At 47.1% G+C, this 19,163-nt stretch overlaps 1 long non-coding RNA gene across 3 annotated transcripts in view; it reads right to left on the bottom strand.

Annotated features, from left to right (window-relative positions):
* Positions 1-7,151, bottom strand: part of LOC132208532 (uncharacterized) — a 31,508-nt gene extending 24,357 nt beyond the window's left edge. For all 3 annotated transcript variants that reach the window (XR_009444643.1, XR_009444644.1, XR_009444642.1), the window contains exon 1: positions 6,263-7,151. This is a non-coding gene — a long non-coding RNA (uncharacterized LOC132208532). The remainder of the gene's footprint in view (positions 1-6,262) is intronic.
* Between the last annotated feature and the right edge of the window lie 12,012 nt (positions 7,152-19,163).

Below are 19,163 nucleotides of genomic sequence, written 5' to 3'. Positions count from 1 at the left end.
TTAGGTAGGAGCTGAGCAGTATTAATTGGGAGGAGCTTTGATTGAACAAGTCGGCATTTGATACGCGGGAGATATTTAAAGACCTACTGATCAGCGTTCAGAACTGGCCTATTCCAGGGAAGGAGGAATGACAAGGATGGCAATCTAAGGACATATGGACAGAAGAAATAAAGGAGTAGGTCATCTGTCTCTTCCAGCTCGCTCCGCCATTCAATAAGGTCATCGCTGATCTTTTTGCGGACTCAGTTCCACTTACCCTCCCATTCACCATAACACTCAATTCCTTTCCTGTTCAAAGATCTATCTGTCTTGGCCTTTAAAACATTCAACCAGGGAACCTTGACTGTTTCACTGAGCAGAGAATTCCACAGATTCACAACCCTTTGGATGAAGAAGCTCATCCTCAACTCAGTCTGAAATCTGTTCACCCTTATTTTGAGGCTGTGCCGCCTAGTTGTAATTTCACCCATCAGTGGAAACAACTTCCGTGTTTCTTTCCTATCTATTTCTTTCATCATTTTAAAAGGTGCTATTAGAACACCCCTCATTCTTCGAAGTCTCAGAGAGTGCAATCCAAGTCTCCTCAATCTCTCCCCATACAGCAACATTTTCAATTGTGGAATCAATCTTGTGAAGCTCCTTTGCACCCCCTCCACTGCCAGCACATCCTTTCTCAAGTGAGGAGACTAAAACTGTACAAACTATTCGACATCAAGCCTCACCAGCACCCTATACAACTGGAGCATCCCCTCCCGATTTTTAAACTCAATTCCTTTGCTGTTCAAAGATCTGTCCGTCTTGGCCTTTAAAACATGCAGCCGGGGAATAGCAGCATGCTACAATTTTTCACCATTTAAGTAATACTCCATTTTGCCCTAATTGCTACCAAAATGGATAGTCTCACTTTTACCATCGTTGCACTCCATCTGCCATTGTCCATTCACTTACACTTTCTGCGTCCTTCTGCAGATGTTCATTATCCTCTTCACACAACACTAAAATGAGTGGTAGAGTAATCTGTGAACTGTAACTGAACATAGAAGAACACAACGCAGAACAGGCCCTTCGGCCCTCCATGTTGCGCCGACCTGTGAACTAATCGAAGCCCATTCCCCTGCACTATCCTATTGTCAACCATATGCTGATCCAAGGGCTGTTTAAATGCCCCTCATGTGGCTGAGTTAACTTCATTAGCAGGCAGGGCATTCCACGCCCTTACCACTCTCTGAGTAAAGAACCTGCCTCTGACATCTGTCTTAAATCCATCACCCCTCAAAGTGTAGCTGCACCCCCTTGTACAAGCTGAAGTCATCATCCTCGGAAAAAAACTCTCACTGTGCACCCTATCTAATCCACTGACCATCTTGCATGTCTCTATTAAATCCCCTCTGAGCCTCCTTCTCTCCAATGAGAACAGACCCAAGTTCCTCAGCCTTTCTTCATAAGACCTTCGCTCCAGACCAGGCAACATTCTGGTAAATCTCCTCTGCACCTGTTCCAATGATTCCACATCCTTCCTGTAATGGAGCGACCACGCAATATTCAAACTGAGGCCGCACTAGCGTTTTGTAGAGTTGCAGCATGACATCACGTCTCCGCAACTCAATCCCTCTACCAATGAAACCTAAAACACCATCAGACTTCTGAACAGCACTATCAACCTGGGTGGCAATTTTCAGGAATCTATGTACACGGACACCACGATCCCTCTGCTCATCTACACTGCCAAGAATCTTTCCATTGACCCGGTGTTCTGCCTTCCTATTATTCCTCCCAAAGTGAATCACCTCATATTTATCCATATTAATCTCCATTTGCCAAATTTCGGGACAATTCTGCAGTTTATCCAAGTCTCCCTGCAACCTGCAACATTCTTCCACACTGTCCACCACTCCACCGACTTTAGTGTCATCTGCAAACTCACGAACCCATCAACCAATTCCTGCGTCCAAGTCACTTATACAAATGACAAACAGCAGTGGTCACAAAACAGATCCTTGAGGCACACCACGCGTAACTGGACTCCAGGCTGAATATTCTCCATCAACCACCACTTGTTGCCTTCTTACCGAAAGCCAGTTTCTAATCCAACTGGCTAAATCTCCCTCAATCCCGTGCCTCTGTATTTTCTCCGAGAGCCTACCATGGGGAAACTTATCAAAGGCTTTACTCAAGTCCATGTACACCACGCCAACTGCCCGACCCTCATCGACATGCTTGGTCACCTTCTCAAAAAACTCAATGACGTTTGTGAGACACGACCTGTCCTTGACGAATCCATGCTGACTATCTCCAATCAAGTTGTTGATTGTTGGATGATTATAAATCCTATCTCTTATAATCCTTTCCAAAATTTTTCCTGCAACACACCTAAGGCTCACAGGTCTATAATTGCCTGGGTCATTCCTACTGCCCCTCTTGAACAAGGGCACAACATTTGCAATCCTCCACTCCTCTGGTACTAAACCTGTAGACAATGAGGACTCCAAGATCAAGGCCAAAGGCTCCACCACCTCCTCCCTAGCATCCTAGACAATCCTCGGAAAAATCCTATCAGGCCCAGGGGCTTTACCTACCTTCACACGTTGTCGAATTGATGACACTTCCTCCTTACTAACCTTAACCCTTTCAATTCTAGTAGCCTCTAACTCAGTCACCTCCTCTACAATATTCTCCTGTCCCTCAGTGAAAACAGATGAGAAACATTCATTTAGCACCTCTCCAATCTCCACAGCGTCCACACTCAACTTCCCACTTCTGTCTTTGACTGGCCCTATGCCTACCCAAGTCATCCTCTTATTCCTCACATACCTATCGAAAGCTTTCGGGTTCTCCTTTATTTACCTGCCAGTGTCTGCTCGTGTACCCTCCTTGCTCTTCTTAACTCTCTCTTTAAATCCTTCCTCGCTAATCTGTAGCTCTCCATCACCTCATGTGAACCATCTGGTCTCATCGTCACATCAGCCTCCCTCTTCTGCTTAACAAGAGATACAAGTTTTTTAGTAAACCACGGTTCCCTTAGCTGATCGCTTCCTCCCTGCCTGACAGGGACGTACCTATCAAGGACACGCAATATCTGTTCCTTAAACCAGCTCCACAATTCAATTGTCCCCATTGTCCTGCATTTTGCACACCCATTCTATGCCTCCTTAGTCTTGCCTAATCGCACTACAAGGGAGGAATGGAGAAGCCGATAGTGAAGGGGACTATCAGAGGTTACAGGAGAACATAGATAGACTGGAGAGTTGGGCAGATAAATGGCAGATGGAGTTCAATCCGGGAAAATGCGAGGTGATGCATTTTGGAAGATCAAATTCAAGGACGAACTATACAGTAAATGGAAAAGTCTTGGGGAAAATTGATGAACAGAGAGATCTGGTGTTCAGGTCCATTGTTCCCTGAAGGTGACAACGCAGGTCAATAGGGTGGTCTCGAAGGCATATGGCATGCTTTCCTTCATTGGATGGGGTATCGAGTACAAGACTTGCCAAGGTCATGTCGCAGTTGTATCGGACTTTGGTTTGGCCACATTTGGACTACTGTGCACAGTTCCAGTCGCCACATTACCAAAAGGATGTGGATGCTTTGGAGCGGGTGCAGAGGAAGTTCACCAGGATGCTGCCTTGTATGGAGGGTGCTAGCCATGAAGAGAGGTTGAGTAGATTAGGATTATTTTCATGAGAAAGATGGAGATTGGGGGGGGACCTGATTGAGGTCAACAAAATCATGAGGGTATAGACAGGGTGAACAGCAAAAAGCTTTTTACCCCCAGAGTGGAGGACTCAATTACGAGGGGTCATGAGTTCAAAGTGAGAGGAGCAAAGTTTAAGGGACATACGCATGGAAAGTTCTTTACACAGAGGTTGGTGGGCACCTGGAACGTGTTGCCAGCGGAGGTGGGAGACGCAGACACGTTAGCGTCTTTTAAGATATATTTGGACAGGTACGTGGATGGGCAGGGAGCAAATGGACACAGACCGTGAGAAAATAGGTGACAGGTGAGACAGAGGATCTTGATCGGCACAGGCTTGGAGGGCTGAAGGACCTGTTCCTGTGCTGTAATTTTCTTAGTTGTTTTGACTGACTAGAGGGAGCGAGGGAGGGAGGAATGGATGGCTGGTGGGAGGGAGCGAGGGTGGGAGGGAGCGAGGGAGGGAGGGAGCGAGGACTGACTGGAAGAAGGAATGGATGACTGGAGGGAGCAAGAGGAAGGGGGGGCAAAGGGGCAGGAGGAGGAGGGGGGGCAAAGGGGCAGGAGGAGGAGGGGGGGCAAAGGGGCAGGAGGAGGAGGGGGGGCAAAGGGGCAGGAGGAGGAGGGGGGGCAAAGGGGCAGGAGGAGGAGGGGGCAAAGGGGCAGGAGGAGGAGGGGGGCAAAGGGGCAGGAGGAGGAGGGGGGGCAAAGGGGCAGGAGGAGGAGGGGGGCAAAGGGGCAGGAGGAGGGGGGGCAAAGGGGCAGGAGGAGGGGGGGGCAAAGGGGCAGGAGGAGGGGGGGCAAAGGGGCAGGAGGAGGAGGGGGGCGGGGGGGCAAAGGGGCAGGAGGAGGAGGGGGGCGGGGGGGCAAAGGGACAGGAGGAGGAGGGGGGCGGGGGCGCAAAGGGGCAGGAGGAGGAGGGGGGCGGGGGCGCAAAGGGGCAGGAGGAGGGGGGCAAAGGGGCAGGAGGAGGGGGGGCAAAGGGGCAGGAGGAGGGGGGGCAAAGGGGCAGGAGGAGGGGGGGGCAAAGGGGCAGGAGGAGGGGGGGCAAAGGGGCAGGAGGAGGAGGGGGGCGGGGGGGCAAAGGGACAGGAGGAGGAGGGGGGCGGGGGCGCAAAGGGGCAGGAGGAGGGGGGCAAAGGGGCAGGAGGAGGGGGGGCAAAGGGGCAGGAGGAGGGGGGGCAAAGGGGCAGGAGGAGGGGGGGCAAAGGGGCAGGAGGAGGGGGGGAACGGAGGAAGGGAGATGAACACAGCAGACAGGCTGACATCAGCTTCCCTGGCCTCTGATGCTGCATGTCCTGCTGTTTCATGCTCATGAACACGTCGTTACCTCCCATTCTCTTTTGTTTGTGTTTTATCACTCTTCCTCCCTCACTCTGATTCTCTCCCACTCTCTCACCTCTGCTGGCCCTAATTTCACTCCCTTGTCATGCTCCTTTATTTCCATCTTTCTGTCCCTTTTCTCTCTCCCGCCACAAACTCTCTCTCTCTCTCACTCTGGCTTTATTCACAGGGGGAGAGAGTACAAGAGCAAAGGAAACCAAAGCACGCAGCGCCTTCGGCTGAGAGAGAAATGAAGCACTGCCGGAGATTTTCCAAACCCTGACACGGGGGTTGCCTCTCTCTCTCTCTCGACAGTCTCTGTGACTGCCCCATCAAACCCCACACCCATTCCCTTACCATGGTGTCTCTCCACAAACCCACCTCCGGGTAGAAATGCAAACACAAGTTGCTGAAAATGCTCAGCATCTGTCAAGAAAAAGTCCCGAGGTAACGTTTTGGGTGCGATGACCCTTTCCCTCAGAGCTCCGGCCAGAAATGCTCCAGCCTCTGAGACAGGGTCCCCTTGTCGTCGGAGAGCTGCGGGTCGATCTCGGCTGGTCGCTTGGCGGAGGGCATAAGAGCTCCCCTCAGCCCCTGGAAGGGGTCTGTTCAGCCCCTAACCTTATACTGACCCTGGTTCTGTCCTTCCCTCATCCCCGGGAGCCCCTCCTGCCTTCCCACCTTGTCGTCGGAGTGCTATTCGGCTACGCAGGGTTGTGCGATAAAGATCCTACTTCCCACAGCGGCGGGGCGAGGGGACATCCCCTCGCTCCGAAAACACCTCCTCCCATCTCATCTTGCGGCAGTGGCTGTTCGGCTGCAGAAAGCAGCTCTGCCCGTGACCCCAAACCTCCCTACAACACCCCTCTCCTAAACCAACCCCCACCACGACCCTTTTGCAGTAGCTGTAAGCCATTCAGTCACTGGGCTGTACGATAGTGACTCTCCCCATGTCCTCTCACTTCCAAGACGGCTATCCTCGAAACCCCACCCCATTCCATCCCCCGCCTTCCCTTTACCTTGTAGTACGAGAGCAGTAGGCTGTTCGGCTACGGAAACCCGCGCAGGGCTGTATAATAGACACCCTCCCAATGTCCCCCCCAGCCTTCCCTCACCCGGGGAGGGCTATTCTCACCCCCAAAACATACATTCCCAAACCCTCGCTTTGTGATAGGAGCGGCGCAGGATGTGAAACAGGGACCGTGCTCATGTCCCCAGTCCTCCCTTCACCCCAAACCCCGCTCTCACCTTGCAGTAGGAGATAGTTTTCGGCTACTCAGCCCCGGAAGGCGTCGCGGACCCGCGGCCGGGTGCTCGGGGAGCGCAGGCTCGGTGCCAGGCAGCTATTCAGGCAGGTAGCTGTGCCCAGGAGCCGGGCGAAGAGGCCTTCTCCCACCTCGGATCCCCGCTCCCGGCAAAGGCGGCGCAGGGCTGAGCCACTGAGCAGCGAGCGCTCCGGCAGCCCGGATGCCTGCTCCCAGCCCGGTGGTCATGCTGGAGGCCGCTGGAGAACAGGAGGTTGTAGGGGTCCGGGAGCGTGGTGCGATGATCCCCGCTGCCGAACCGCTGGGTCCTCAGCCCACGCCTGGGAAAAGGGATCCAGACAGCGGACTCATCGCCGAGGCAGAGTCGGGGGTGGGAAAAGGCTTGAGTAGGACCAAGAGAGGAAGGGGATTGACTGAAAGGGAGAAAGAGACAGACTGTGTGTGTGTGTGTGTGTGTGTGAGAGAGAGAGGGCGGGGGGGGGGGATTAGAAATGCAGTCTGATTGCGGATGGCTTGGGTTCAAACAGAGATCTTTAAACTTTGTTCGAAAGAAACTCACAACGCTCCCTGCTGAGCGGGTGGAGAGGCTCGGATAGAGAGTAAGAGAGATGGAGGAAAAGGCGGGGGGAGGGGCGGTGCAGAGGGGGTGGGGGGTCGACGGTCACAGGGAGCGACGGAGAGAGAGAAAGGCAGAAGCACACACAGAGGGAGGCAGAGACAGAGAGGGGCACACACACACACAAAGACCAAAGAGACAGTGAAAGAGGAGAGAGACAGAGAAGTGCACAGCGAGATAGCAGAGACAAGACGATAGAGAGAGAGACAGACAGACAGACAGAGAGTGAGGCGCACACACACAGAGAGATGGAGAGACAGAGATTGTGTGTGTGGCGGGGGGCGGGGGGTGTGTGTGGCGGGGGGCGGGGGGTGTGTGTGGCGGGGGGCGGGGGGTGTGTGTGGCGGGGGGTGTGTGGGGCGGGGGGTGGGTGTGGGGCGGGGGGCTGGGGGTGGGTCTGGAGCAAATGAGAGAGGGGGAGGGGGAGACAAAGAGACAGAGTCGCAGAGTTGTCCAGCAGGGAAACAGACCCTTCAGGCCGACCAGATATCGTAACTGACTAGTTCCATTTGCCAGCATGTTAACCATATCCCTACAGACCCTTCCTATTCATGTGTCCATGCACGTGACTTTTAAACACTGTGAGTATAATAGCCTCTGGCAGTTCATTCCATACACAAACTACACTGGGGAGGACACATTGGCTCCAAATCCATCTCCCATCCTCTGAGAGAAAGAACAGGAAACGACATCACCAACCCAAGGAAACCGAAACACTTGAATAGAAAGCGGGACCGAACTCCAGCGCTTCACCGGAGGCTCTCTGATGATTTTACCTGGAATGGTGACGAATTATCTGAAAACTAACCTTCCAGCTCATTGAGCAATCTTACATCCGGAACCTGAACCCTGAGCTACAAATCTTCTCAAAACTCGATAATGCTTTGCCACTTGATTAACAGATGCATCCTATTTTTTTTAAAAAAATAAAGTTTTCTTGTTGGATGTAATGTTTGTTGTTCTTCCTGAACTGAGCCTTGGGAACTCTGCAGCCCAATGCTATCAATGTGGATTTCACAAGCTTCAAAATCTCCACTCCCACCACTGCATCCCAAAACCAGCCCATCTCGTCCCCACCTCCCTAATCTGTTCTTCCTCCTACCCATCCGCTCCTCCCAGCTCAAGCCAAGCCCCCATTCCCGACCTACGAAGCTCCTCCCGCCCCCTTGACCTGTTCGTCCTCCCCAGAGTGACCTATCCCCTCCCTCCCTCCCCACCTACACTCACCTCTAATGGCTTCATGTCCAGCCCCTTAAGACCACAAGATACAAGTCGAAGTTGGGCCATTCGGCCCATCAAGCCCACTCCGCCATTTAAATCATGGATGATGGGCATTTCAACACCACTTCCCTGCACTTTCCCCGCAGCCCTTGATTCCTTTTGAGATCAAGAATTTGTCGATCTCTGCCTTGAAGGCATCCAACAACCCGGCCTCCATGCACTCTGCGGCAATGAATTCCACAAGCCCACCACTCTCTGGCTGAAGAAATGTTGTCTCATTTCAGTTTTAAATTTACCCCCTCTAATTTTAAGGCTGTGCCCACGGGTCCTCGTCTCCCTTCCTAACGGAAACAACTTCCGAGCGTCCACCCCTTCTAAACCATTCATTATCTTGTAAGTTTCTATTAGATCTCCCCTCGACCTTCTAAACTCTAATGAGTACGATCCCAGGATCCTCAGCCGTTCATCATACGCTAAACCTACCATTCCAGGGATCATCCGTGTGAATCTACGCTGGACACGCTCCAGGGCTAGAATGTCCTTCCTGAAGCATGGGGCCCAAAATTGGACACAGTATTCTAAATGGGGCCTAACAAGAGCCTTATAAAGCCTCAGAGGCACATTGCTGCTTTTATATTCCAACCCTCTTGAGATAAACGACATTACATGCGCTTTCTTAATTACTGACTCTACGGACTATTAACGTTGTCCTATTATTAACAAACGGAGAGAGGAACAGACCAAGAAATTTATGGCCAGTCAGAATAATCTCAGCACTGGAGAAGCTATAAAGAGGCATTCTTAGGGGTAGAATGTACTTGCATGAATTAATCAGGGATAGTCAGTATGGATCTGACAGGATGTTTGCTTTGAGTGGGGTTGTGCAGGGCTTGCCACAAGGGCCCTTGAAATTTGTCAAGTATATTCATTATTTGGACTTAAACACAGGATGCATGACCGTGTCGCAAGCAAATGACTAATTTAATGATGAGGATATCGACAGAATGGTCATGTAAATAACAGCCATGGGATCAAAGGCAAAGTGGTACACTGGATCTAAAATTGGTTGACAGGCAGGATGAATAAACTTCAGGAGGAGATCAACTGACTGGTCAGCTGGGCACAGCAATTGGAACTCAACCAGGACAAATGTGAGCTAACGAACTCTGGAGGGCTAACAAGGCCTAATGGGTGGTGACCAAAACGCCACACATGACTCCAGCTGTGGCCGAAACAAACTTTTAAACAGCTCCAAAGTGACCTCTCCATTCTTAGAATCTACGCCACGACTGATAAAGGGAGATGTCCCATATGTCTTTGTAACAACCCTTACTAGCCTGTCCTGACCCCTTCAGGAATTTATGAACAAGCACCCCAGCATCCCTTTTCTCCTCTAAGCTTCCCAGTGTCCTGCTATGCATTAGATTTAGATTAAGGTTTTATTATCACATGTATTCAATACACGGTACAAGAGTACAATGTCACCTCAGACGGTGTCATCTCAGGGACAAAGTACCTCGGTACGAAATTTTAGTTGCAGAAGTAGAAAAGGTATCCATCCTTCTTTACTCAGAGTCGTAGGGGAGTGGAATGCAATGCCGGAGAGGGTAGTGAAGTCAGCCTCATTAGGGGCATTTAATTGGCTATTAGACAAGCAAATGGATGACAATTTCAGGTAGGAGTGGAGGTTAGACAGACCTTAGGATGAGGGTAAAAGTTCGATACAACATCGTGGGCCGAAGGGCCTGTACTGCGCTGTACCGTTCCACGTTCTATGTTAGAAAAATAAATGAATAAGTTAAAAAGTTCAGCACTACAGTCTTCTTAGTATAACAGTAGAAAAATAAAAACAAAAGTTTAAAAAGTCAAACATTACAGTCCTTTCTTAAGCCACGAATTTGCAGACACTCTGAACGAGGCTTCCCCCGTGACGGTTTGTATTCCCCTGCGTTGGGCTAGGGCCCGCCCATCCTTGCCAGTGGACTTCACTGCTGACTGCCATTGCTGACGTCCATCGGGCACGACAGGCTTTGCCACGTTAAGTACTCTCATCTTATTCCTTCTTCAGGCTACATCAATTAGCCACTGACCTGCCCATCTGACCGATGCCAATATTGGAGCAGACTAGGGGACATGGTGAAGGTGTTTAAGATTTTGAAGGACATGGAAAGGTTAACTGGAAGTTGCTTTTTCCATTCGTAGACATGTCAATAAACAGGGGGCACAGATTGAAGTTCACAGGTAGAAAGCTAAGAGGGGAGTTGAGGAGAACCTATTTTCCCAGTGTGGTGGGAGTCCTGAGCTCACTGACTGAAACTGTGACTGATTCAGAAAGTGTCTGAATATTTAAGCAGTATTTAGATATTCACTTCTGTTGCCGTAGGCCCCAGGGCTATGGGCCAAACAATCAAAACGGAAATCAATGCCATGTGAGTTCAATGTGGACAGAACTTTGTTCAGCAGTGCAGGAACTACGGACCGCACGGCCTCCTCCTGTGCACCAAACATCCATGAGTCTATAATTACACAGCTTTTCTTTGAGGCATTTCTCCACTTGACTGATTCTTTGGAAATGCAAGGTTGACAAAATAAATCCTTTTATTAGAAGCTTCCACCTCACTGAGAAAGCTTCAGGCCAATTTGATAATCTGCTCTCAAAAATCTGCTCATATTTTGATAGTTATGACAAATTCTACTATCAGGGCTGACACAATCCACAACATTCTAAATCAATCAACAATATTCCAGAAAGATGATCATTTGCCGTTCCTACCAATTTTAACTGATGCTTTAGAAAATAGAGAAATAAATCTAGATCTGGCAAAAACTAATCAGTTCTTCCTTGGACCATACTCATATGTATCAGTTTTCAATGAAATATGCCCATTAGTTTGTGAGATACATTGCTGACCAACAGAACAACAAATGGGCAAAAACATTACCTCACATTAAGTGTTATCACTGCTGCAACTGAGCACTTGAGTCATACCACACTTCTGAATACTTTTCCCAGTATTCTAATGATGAAAACATGATTGGTAACAAAAACAGCTGCTGAGGTTAGTGTCTTTGAGAAACAATAGCATCATACATATGTAGCGCATCATTTATCTTGCAGGAATGCACTGTGCACATTCTGCACAGACCAAGTTATGATTTAACACTCATCGTGGCAGTGACTAAATACAGAAATATACTAATACAGCAAACCTTTTGTTAAACAGCACCTGTGGTCCCAGGAATGTGCTGAATAATCAAAAATTCCAGTTGATCAATAGGTCCACACACAAAAAAAACACACACTCAATAATAGGAACATAATGCACAGGATATACACATCACTGTTCTCCTTCATTTACAGCATAAATAACTTCAGTAATGATGCAACTTTGCGTGAACTAAAACTTACTGGCAGAGAGCCTTCTCACTTGCACCCTCACCAGACATCACAGAGATTATGAGAATACAGTAAACATCTGGTATATAATTTTTGTCAGTTTATTGAGTGTGCTAGTTTGTTAAACAAAGTTTACCTCCAGTTAAACCTACAGTTTACATGTGTATCAGCAATGATAGATTTAGTACTGACACTTGTATTTTTCCTCCAGTTGACGCTTGGATGGACACATGAAGCCAATTTTCAAAGAAAGCACTCTGATTCTTCGACTCCAACCCCTGGAAAAGGAAATTGCAGAATGTCACTGACTCACTTTACTGATTTGAATACAGCATAAGATACATAGAACATCGAACAGTACAGGCCCTTCAGCCCACGATGTTGTGCCGAACTTTTACCCGAAACATCAGGTCTATCAAACCTCCACCCCTATCTTATATTACCATCCATATGCCTGTCTAATAGTCACTTAAATGCCCCTAATGAGGACGATTCCGCGACCCACTCGAGCTAAAACAAAGATCTCTTTGAATTGTCATTTGTCAGACATGTATTGAATCAAAAAACAAATTTCTCACTTCCATAGATTTCTATAGCACCTTAATATGATTTGTGAAAATGAATACTTCACCCTTTCATTTTATAAATACAACTTTAAACAAAATGCTACTATATAGAACTTCTATGTTGGTATTTGCGCATATGCCATTTCAGTTTGTGTGATCTGTTTCTATACAACGAGTGATAAATACTTCGATTAAAATGGTTGAGAGCAGTGTATGTGAGATTTAATACCATGCTTTATCGGCAGACAGTCCATGAGCGGGTAGTTATTCACGAGACTCAACTGACATCAAGTCTCAGGGGAGCTTGTGACCTCTGGGTTAGGTACCGTTTGACCATTGCCGACTGGTCAGTGGTTGAGAGGAAAGAGAACGACTGGCTGCTATTCATTTTCAACAAGTGATCACGATAATCTACCTGCGTTTCAATGTCCCATCAACATTCAAGAATTGTTGCTCGAAGAGGCTACTGTGTAACAAACAGGAGCAGAATCAAGATCAACCATGTTCTTTTCCCGATCTGAACAAGCTGCCAACACCAGAAATATGGGACCGTCTGAATCAATCTTATACAATTAACTTTTACAGTAGACAACAGGTGCAGAAGTAGGCCATTTAGCCCTTCGAGCCAGCACCACCATTCATTATAATCATGGCTGATCATCCACAATCAGTATCCTGTTCTTGCCTTATCCCCATAACCCTTGATTCCATTATCTTTAAGAGCTCTATCCATCTCTTTCTTGAAACGATCCAGAGACTTGTGCCTCTATTGCCTTCTGGGGCTGAGCATTCCATACATCCACCGCTCTCTGGGTGAAGAAGTTTTTTTCTCAACTCTGTTCTAAATGGCCTACCCCTTTTTTTAAACTGTGTCCTCTGGTTCTGGACTCACCCGTCAGCGGAAACATGGTTCCTGCCTCCAGAGTGTCCAATCCTTTAATAATCTTATACGTCTCAATCAGACCCCCTCTCATCCTTCTAAGCCAGGGCCCTGTACAGCTGCAGAAGGACCTCTTTGCTCCTATACTCAATTCCTCTTGTTATGAATGCCAGCATGTCATGAGCTTTCTTCACTGCCTGCTGTACCTGTGTGCTTGTTTTCATTGACTTCTGTACAAGAACACCTAGATCTCGTTGTACTTCCCCTTTACCTAACTTGACTCCATTTTGATAGTTATCTGCCTTCCTGTTCTTTCCACCAAGGTGGATAACCACACATTTGTCCACATTAAACTGCATCTGCCATGCATCCGTCCACTCACCTAGCCTGTCCAAGTCACCCTGTATTCTCATAACATCCTCCTCACATTTCACACTGCCGCCCAGCTTTGTGTCATTGACAAATTTGCTAATATTACTTTTAGTGCCTTCATCTATATCATTAATGTATATTGTAAACAGCTGCAGTCCCAGCACCGAACCTTGTGGTACCCCACTGGTCACCGCCTGCCATTCCAAAAGGAACCCGTTTATCACTACTCTCTGCTTCCTGTCAGACAGCCAATTTTCAATCCAACTCAGTATTTTGCCCCCAATAACATGTGCCCTAATTTTGCTCACTAATCTCCTCTGTGGAAATTTATCAAAGGCTTTCTGAAAGTCCTGGCTCACTCCATCCACTGGTTCTCGCTTGTCCATCTTCATAGTTACATCCTCAAAAAATTCCAGAAGATTAGTCAAGCACAATTTCCCCTTCGTAAATCCATGCTGGCTCTGACCTATCCTGTTACGGCTATCCAAATGAGTTGTAATTTCATCTTTTATAATTCACTCCAGCATCGTTCCCACCACTGACGTCAGGCTAACCGGTCGATAATTTCCTGTTTTGTCTCTCCCTCCTTTCTTGAAAAGTGGGACAACATTAGCCACCCTCCAACCTGCAGGAACTGATCCTGAATCTGTAGAACATGGGAAAATGATTACCAATCCGTTCACGATTTCTAGAGCCACATCCTTAACTCCCCTGGGATGCAGACCATCAGGTAACGGGGACTTAGCAGCCTTCAGACCCAACACCATTTCCTGATGAATATAAATACCCTTCAGTTCATCCAATACCCTACGTCCTTCAGCCACCATTACATCTGGGAGATTGCTTGTGTCTTCCCTAGTGAAGACAGATCCAAAGTACCTATTCAACTCTTCTGCTATTTCCTTGATCCCCATAATAAATTCACTCTTTTCTGTCTTCAAGGGCCCAATTCTAGTCTTAACCATTTTTTTTTCACATACCTTTTACTATCCTCCTTGATAATGGGAACTGCAGATGCTGGAGAATCCAAGATAACAAAGTGTGGAGCTGGATGAACACAGCAGGCCAAGCAGCATCTCAGGAGCACAAAAGCTGATGTTTCGGGCCTAGACCCTTCATCCGGGCCTGAAACATCAGCTTTTGTGCTCCTGAGGTGCTGCTTGGCCTGCTGTGTTCATCCAGCTCCACACTTTGTTATCCTTACTATCCTCCTTAATATTTTTGGTCAGTTTTCCTTTGTACCTCATTTTTTTCTCTGCGTATTGCCTTTTTAGTCATCTTCTGTTGCTCTTGAAAACCTTCCCAGTCGTCCGGCTTCCCACTCATCTTTGCTATGTTATACTTCTTCTCTTTTAACTTTATAGAGTCCTTAACTTCCCTTATCAGCCACGGCCGTCCCTGCCTCCCCTTAGGATCTTTCTTGCTCTTTGGAATGAACTGATCCTACACCTTGTGCATTATATCCAGAAATACCTGCCATTGTTGTTCCACTGCCATCCCTGCTACGGTATTGACCCATTGAACTTTGGACAGCTCCTCCCTCATCGCTCCATAGTTCCCTTTGTTCAACTACAATACTGACACTTCCGATTCTCCCTTCTCCGTCTCAAATTGCTGATTAAAACTTATCATATTATCGTCACTACCTCTAATGGCTTCTTTACTTCTAGGTCCCTGATCAAATCCGGTTCGTTGCACAACACCAGATCCAGAATTGCCTCCTCCCTGGTAGGTTCCATACTGACTCTGCATCTCCTGATTCTATGTCTCCACTCGCAAGGGGCTGAAGACTTTATATTTCTTTACATTCATAATTTCATATTCATTTTACTATTTACTATTTCTTTATTATTTCATTTTCTTTACTTCTGACTATTTTAAATATGACATGTTTTCTTATGCTACATCAGTGACGACATTTCAAAAGTAGTTTAGCTGCCTATAAAGTACTTTTTATGCCTGAGACCATAAAATATGCTACATAAATGCAGTTCTTTCTTTTATTAACTGCTGTAGTTGTGTGCTTCTTTGCCAATGGAGGATTGGCTACAATTACGCAGAGGAGAATAAGTGAAATACGTTTCCCATGACAAAATTCCAAACCAAAGTTACGAAATTAGAATAATAAAATATTGCCTGTTTGCAACTGAACTGTAGATGAGCAAAGGTCACTTAGTCAGTAAAGTACAAATTAACTATGTTCCCGACATGGAGAATACAAATGAAAACTACAGTAATGCTCACAGGAACTTGGACAATGTTCTACTTTATGCTCATAGCAATGCCATATCATCAACACAGGTTTTAATAGATAATAAGTCACTCTGGGATATTTATTCATTTGTTTTATATCCTCAAGATCATCTTCGCAAATCCTGTGAACAGGGACCACTGAACAGCTGACTTAGAATTTCTTTCCACCTATAATATCCATGTTTTAACCTTCTCCCCTCGAAGTTTGTCTGCAGGAAGATGAGTTTACAGGGGCCTTACAGTTTTAATTTGTACAGATATGTGTCCAATCTTTGTAATTATCTGTCTGTAGTGAGAATCTATGCATTTGTAATAAATAGGCATTCTTGTTAAGAACAGAAACCTGGGCCGTGGTCTTCATCAGTTTGGATCTAAAAGGCAGGTAAATTAGGGAAAGTTACATACTTTTCAAAATCTGACACATTGGGATTACTCTGCAAACAGCAGGCTCGAATTGCAGCATGGTACCCTTCTGAATGTAACGCCTGAAATCACGAAAGTAATAAATTCCTTGAAAACGAACACGGATTCGATACATGAAGGTTACACAAATCCACGAGCTACAACATGGGGAGAAATACAGTGGATGCTATTTTTAATGAACAGTGTGACAACATCAACAGTTCTGTCTGAGAGTGAAATCTGAGAAATTAAAAGTGAAAACTGCCGGGTTAGAAAGATCCAGTTACGTGCTTACCTGATGGAAATGCATTGATTGTGATATTAATATATATAGAACATAGAACATAGAACATAGAACAGTACAGCACAGAACAGGCCCTTCAGCCCACAATGTTGTGCCGACCATTGATCCTCATGTATGCACCCTCAAATTTCTGTGACCATATACATGTCCAGCAGTCTCTTAAATGACCCCAATGACCTTGCTTCCACAACTGCTGCTGGCAACGCATTCCATGCTCTCACAACTCTCTGCGTAAAGAACCTGCCTCTGACATCCCCTCTATACTTTCCACCAACCAGCTTAAAACTATGACCCCTCGTGCTAGCCATTTCTGCCCTGGGAAATAGTCTCTGGCTATCAACTCTATCTATGCCTCTCATTATCTTGTATACCTCAATTCGGTCCCCTCTCCTCCTCCTTTTCTCCAATGAAAAGAGACCGAGCTCAGTCAACCTCTCTTCATAAGATAAGCCCTCCAGTCCAGGCAGCATCCTGGTAAACCTCCTCTGAACCCTCTCCAAAGCATCCACATCTGTCCTATAATAGGGCGACCAGAACTGGACGCAGTATTCCAAGTGCGGTCTAACCAAAGTTTTATAGAGCTGCAACAAGATCTCACGACTCTTAAACTCAATCCCCCTGTTAATGAAAGCCAAAACACCATATGCTTTCTTAACAACCCTGTCCACTTGGGTGGCCATTTTAAGGGATCTCTGCATCTGCACACCAAGATCCCTCTGTTCCTCCACGCTGCCAAGAATCCTATCCTTAATCCTGCACTCAGCTTTCAAATTCGACCTTCCAAAATGCATCACCTCGCATTTATCCAGGTTGAACTCCATCTGCCACCTCTCAGTCCATCTCTGCATCCTGTCAATGTCCCGCTGCAGCCTACAACAGCCCTCTACACTGTCAACGACACCTCCGACCTTTGTGTTGTCTGCAAACCTGCTGACCCATCATTCAATCCCCTCATCCAAGTCATTAATAAAAATTACAAACAGTAGAGGCCCAAGGACAGAGCCCTGTGGAACCCCACTCACCACTGACTTCCAGGCAGAATATTTTCCTTCTACTACCACTCGCTGTCTTCTGTTGGCCAGCCAATTCTGTATCCAAGCAGCTAAGTTGCCCTGTATCCCATTCTTCCTGACCTTCTGAATGAGCCTACCATGGGGAACCTGATCAAATGCCTTACTGAAGTCCATATACACCACATCCACAGCTCGACCCTCATCAACCTTTCTAGTCACATCCTCAAAAAACTCGATAAGGTTTGTAAGGCATGACCTACCCCTCACAAAGCCGTGTTGACTGTATTTGATCAAGCCATGCTCTTCCAGATGGTCATAAATCTTATCCCTCAGAATCCTTTCTAACACCTTGCAGACGACAGACGAGAGACTTACCGGTCTATAATTGCCGGGGATTTCCCTATTTCCTTTCTTGAAGAGAGGAATTACATTTGCCTCTCTCCAGTCCTCAGGTACGACTCCAGTGGAGAGCGAGGATGCAAAGATCTTCGCAAGTGGTGAAGCAATTGCATTTCTCGCTTCCCAAAGCAGCCGAGGACAAATCTGGTCCGGGCCTGGCGACTTGTCAATCTTAATGTTTGACAAAATTTTCAGCACATCAGCTTCCTCTATCTCTATCCATTCCAGCATGCACACCTGCTCTTCAAAGGTTTCATTCACTACAAAGTTCGTTTCTTTCGTAAAGACAGAAGCAAAAAAACTCATTTAGGGCTTCCCCTACCTCCTCAGACTCCACACACACAAGTTCCCTATGCTATCCCTGATCGGCCCTACTCTTTCTTTCATCATTCTCTTATTCCTCACGTAAGTGTAAAATGCCTTTGTGTTTTCCCGGATTCCTTCTGCCAAGCCTTTCTCGTGCCCCCTCCTGGCTCTCCTCAGACCATTTTTGAGCTCCTTCCTTGCCTGCATGTAATCCTCTCGAGCTGAACTTGACCCTAGCTTCCTCCACCTCATGTAAGCTACCTTCTTCCTTTTCACAAGAAGCTCCACCGCTCTCATCATCTAAGGTTCCTTTATCTTACCCCTTCTTGCCTGTCTCAGAGGGACATATTTACTCATCACTCCCAACAACTGTTCCTTAAACAGTCTCCACATGTCTATAGTTCCCTTACCATGGAACAACTGCTCCCAGTCCATGCTTCCTAACTCATGTCTAATCGCATCATAGTTTCCTCTTCCCCAATTAAATATCCTCCCATTTTGCATAATCCTCTCCTTCTCCATAGCTATGTAGAATGTGAGGCAGTTATGGTCACTATCACCAAAATGCTCTCCCACCACAAGATCTGATACCTGCCCCGGCTCGTTTCTGAGCACCAAGTCCAGAATGGCCTCTCCCCTCGTCGGCCTCTCAACGTACTGCGTTAGGAAACCCTCCTGAACACACCTTACAAAAACAGCTCCATTCAAATCTTCTGCTCGAAGGAGGTTCCAAACAATATTAGGAAAGTTAAAGTCAGCCATTACAACAACCCTACTGCGTCCACACTTTCCCAAAATCTGTCGACCTATGCTTTCTTCAATCTCCCTGCTGCTATTGGGGGGCCTGTAGTAAACCCCTAACGAGGTGACTATTCCCTTGCTATTCCTAATTTCCACCCATACTGTCTCAGTAGGCAGATCTTCCTCGACAATGGAAGCTTCTGTAGCTGTGATACCCTCTCTGATTAGTAGTGCTACACCCCCTCCTCTTTCTCCCCCCTCCCTATTCTTTTTAAATGTTCTAAACCCTGGAAGATCCAGCAACCATTCCTGCCCATGAGAAACCCATGTCTCTGTTATGTCCACAACATCATAGCACCAGGTACTGATCCATGCTCTCAGTTCAACACTTTTATTCCTGATACTCCTTGCATT

The sequence above is a fragment of the Stegostoma tigrinum genome, unplaced genomic scaffold, assembly GCF_030684315.1.
Source record: "Stegostoma tigrinum isolate sSteTig4 unplaced genomic scaffold, sSteTig4.hap1 scaffold_451, whole genome shotgun sequence".
Lineage (NCBI taxonomy): Eukaryota > Metazoa > Chordata > Chondrichthyes > Orectolobiformes > Stegostomatidae > Stegostoma > Stegostoma tigrinum.
Note: the sequence above shows the minus strand (reverse complement) of the source record. Positions and strands in the feature narration are given on the sequence as shown.